Genomic DNA, 4,437 nt, shown 5'->3' with positions numbered 1-4,437 from the left:
CCTCAACTTCATTCACTTCGTCCACTTCCTCCATTTCCTCCACTTCCTCCACTTCCTTCACTTCGTCCACTTCCTCCGCGTCGTCCACTTCGTCCAGTTCGTCCAGTTCGTCCACTTTGTCAACTTCGTCAACTTCGTCAACTTCGTCAACTTCGTCCACTTCGTCAACTTCCTCTACTTCGTCCACTTCCTCCACTTCCTCCACTTCGTCCACTTCGTCCCCTTCTTCCACTTCGTCTACCTCCTCTGTTTCCTCCAATTACTCAGCTTCTTCCACTTTGCTCCACTTCCTCCACTTCGTCAACTTCGTCCACCTCCTCCACTTCCTCCACTTCGTCCACTTCGTCAACTTCCTCCACTTCCTCCACTTTGTCTACTTCCTCAACTTCGTCCACTTCGTCCACATCGTCGACTTTGTCAACTTCGTCAACTTCTGCACTCCCTCCACTTCCTCCACTTCGTCCACTTCGGCAACTTCCTCCAGTTCCTCCACTTCCTCCACTTCTTCCACTTCCTCCACTTCCTCCAGTTCGTCAACTTCGTCCACTTCGTCCATTTGCTCCACTTTGTCCACTTCGAAAACTTTCTCCACTTCGTCCACATCGTCAACTTCACCCACTGCGTCCACTTCCTCCCCTTACTCCACTTCCTCCACTTCCACCACTTACTCCACTTACTCCACTTCGTCCACTTCCTCCAATCAGTCCACTTCCTCCACTTACTCCACTTCCTCCACTTCGTCAACTTCATCCACTTCGTCCACTTCATCTACTTCGTCCACTTCGTCCACTTCATCTACTTCGTCCACTTCGTCAACTTCGTCCACTTCCTCCATTTCGTCCACTTCCTCCACTTTATCCACTTCGTCGTCCACTTCCTCCACTTCGTCTACTTTGTCCACTTCGTCCACTTCGTTTACTTCCTGCACTTCGTTAACTTCCTTCACTTCCTGCACTTCCTCCACTTCTCCCACTTCGTCCACTTCTTCCACTTTCTCCACTTCCTGCATTTCATCCACTTCGTCCTCTTCGTCAAGTTCGTCCAGTTCGTCCAGTTCCTCCACTTCATCCACTTCGTCCACTTCGTCTACTTCCTCCACTTCCTCTAGTTCGTCAACTTCCTCCATTTGCTCCACCTTGTCCACTTCGAAAACTTTCTCCACTTCGTTCACTTCTTCTATTTCTTCAACTTCATCCACTTCTTCTATTTCTTCAACTTCGCCAACTTCACCCACTTACTCCACTTCCTCCACTTACTCCACTTCCTCCACTTCCACCACTTACTCCACTTCCTCCACTTCCTCCGCTCAGTCCACTTCCTCCACTTACTCCACTTCCTCCTCTTCCTCAACTTCATTCACTTCGTCCACTTCCTCCATTTCCTCCACTTCCTCCACTTCCTTCACTTTGTCCACTTCCTCCGCGTCGTCCACTTCGTCCAGTTCGTCCAGTTCGTCCACTTTGTCAACTTCGTCAACTTCGTCAACTTCGTTAACTTCGTCCACTTCGTCAACTTCCTCTACTTCGTCCACTTCCTCCACTTCGTCCACTTCGTCCCCTTCTTCCACTTCGTCTACCTCCTCCGTTTCCTCCAATTACTCAGCTTCTTCCACTTTGCTCCACTTCCTCCACTTCGTCAACTTCGTCCACCTCCTCCACTTCCTCCACTTCGTCAACTTCGTCAACTTCCTCCACTTCCTCCACTTTGTCTACTTCCTCAACTTCGTCCACTTCGTCCACATCGTCGACTTTGTCAACTTCGTCGACTTCGTCAACTTCTGCACTCCCTCCACTTCCTCCACTTCGTCTACTTCGGCAACTTCCTCCGGTTCCTCCACTTCCTCCACTTCTTCCACTTCCTCCACTTCCTCCAGTTCGTCAACTTCGTCCACTTCGTCCATTTGCTCCACTTTGTCCACTTCGAAAACTTTCTCCACTTCGTCCACATCGTCAACTTCACCCACTGCGTCCACTTCCTCCCCTTACTCCACTTCCTCCACTTCCACCACTTACTCCACTTACTCCACTTCGTCCACTTCCTCCAATCAGTCCACTTCCTCCACTTACTCCACTTCCTCCACTTCGTCAACTTCATCCACTTCGTCCACTTCATCTACTTCGTCCACTTCGTCAACTTCATCCACTTCCTCCATTTCGTCCACTTCCTCCACTTTATCCACTTCCTCCACTTCGTCTACTTTGTCCACTTCGTCCACTTCGTCTACTTCCTGCACTTCGTTAACTTCCTTCACTTCCTGCACTTCCTCCACTTCTCCCACTTCGTCCACTTCTTCCACTTTCTCCACTTCCTGCATTTCGTCCACTTCGTTCTCTTCGTCAAGTTCGTCCACTTCGTCCAGTTCCTCCACTTCATCCACTTCGTCCACTTCGTCTACTTCCTCCACTTCCTCTAGTTCGTCAACTTCCTCCACTTCCTCCATTTGCTCCACCTTGTCCACTTCGAAAACTTTCTCCACTTCGTTCGCTTCTTCTATTTCTTCAATTTCGTCCACTTCTTCTATTTCTTCAACTTCGCCAACTTCAGCCACTTACTCCACTTCCTCCACTTACTCCACTTCCTCCACTTCCACCACTTACTCCACTTCCTCCACTTCCTCCGCTCAGTCCACTTCCTCCACTTACTCCACTTCCTCCTCTTCCTCAACTTCATTCACTTCGTCCACTTCCTCCATTTCCTCCACTTCCTCCACTTCCTTCACTTCGTCCACTTCCTCCGCGTCGTCCACTTCGTCCAGTTCGTCCAGTTCGTCCACTTTGTCAACTTCGTCAACTTCGTCAACTTCGTCAACTTCGTCCACTTCGTCAACTTCCTCTACTTCGTCCACTTCGTCCACTTCCTCCACTTCGTCCACTTCGTCCCCTTCTTCCACTTCGTCTACCTCCTCTGTTTCCTCCAATTACTCAGCTTCTTCCACTTTGCTCCACTTCCTCCACTTCGTCAACTTCGTCCACCTCCTCCACTTCCTCCACTTCGTCCACTTCGTCAACTTCCTCCACTTCCTCCACTTTGTCTACTTCCTCAACTTCGTCCACTTCGTCCACATCGTCGACTTTGTCAACTTCGTCAACTTCTGCACTCCCTCCACTTCCTCCACTTCGTCCACTTCGGCAACTTCCTCCAGTTCCTCCACTTCCTCCACTTCTTCCACTTCCTCCACTTCCTCCAGTTCGTCAACTTCGTCCACTTCGTCCATTTGCTCCACTTTGTCCACTTCGAAAACTTTCTCCACTTCGTCCACTTCGTCAACTTCACCCACTGCGTCCACTTCCTCCCCTTACTCCACTTCCTCCACTTCCACCACTTACTCCACTTACTCCACTTCGTCCACTTCCTCCAATCAGTCCACTTCCTCCACTTACTCCACTTCCTCCACTTCGTCAACTTCATCCACTTCGTCCACTTCATCTACTTCGTCCACTTCGTCCACTTCATCTACTTCGTCCACTTCGTCAACTTCGTCCACTTCCTCCATTTCGTCCACTTCCTCCACTTTATCCACTTCGTCCACTTCCTCCACTTCGTCTACTTTGTCCACTTCGTCCACTTCGTTTACTTCCTGCACTTCGTTAACTTCCTTCACTTCCTGCACTTCCTCCACTTCTCCCACTTCGTCCACTTCTTCCACTTTCTCCACTTCCTGCATTTCGTCCACTTCGTCCTCTTCGTCAAGTTCGTCCAGTTCGTCCAGTTCCTCCACTTCATCCACTTCGTCCACTTCGTCTACTTCCTCCACTTCCTCTAGTTCGTCAACTTCGTCCACTTCGTCCATTTGCTCCACCTTGTCCACTTCGAAAACTTTCTCCACTTCGTTCACTTCTTCTATTTCTTCAACTTGATCCACTTCTTCTATTTCTTCAACTTCGCCAACTTCACCCACTTACTCCACTTCCTCCACTTACTCCACTTCCTCCACTTACTCCACTTCCTCCACTTCCACCACTTACTCCACTTCCTCCACTTCCTCCGCTCAGTCCACTTCCTCCACTTACTCCACTTCCTCCTCTTCCTCAACTTCATTCACTTCGTCCACTTCCTCCATTTCCTCCACTTCCTCCGCGTCGTCCACTTCGTCCAGTTCGTCCACTTCGTCCAGTTCGTCCACTTTGTCAACTTCGTCAACTTCGTCACCTTTGTCAACTTCGTCCACTTCGTCAACTTCCTCTACTTCGTCCACTTCCTCCACTTCGTCCCCTTCTTCCACTTCGTCTACCTCCTCCGTTTCCTCCAATTACTCAGCTTCTTCCACTTTGCTCCACTTCCTCCACTTCGTCAACTTCGTCCACCTCCTCCACTTCCTCTACTTCGTCCACTTCCTCCACTTCGTCCACTTCGTCCCCTTCTTCCACTTCGTCTACCTCCTCCGTTTCCTCCAATTACTCAGCTTCTTCCACTTTGCTCCACTTCCTCCACTTTGTC

This window comes from Vigna umbellata, unplaced genomic scaffold, assembly GCF_029865625.1.
Source record: "Vigna umbellata cultivar VRB3 unplaced genomic scaffold, Vumbellata_1.0 scaffold_678, whole genome shotgun sequence".
Lineage (NCBI taxonomy): Eukaryota > Viridiplantae > Streptophyta > Magnoliopsida > Fabales > Fabaceae > Vigna > Vigna umbellata.
This window is presented reverse-complemented; position numbering follows the sequence as displayed.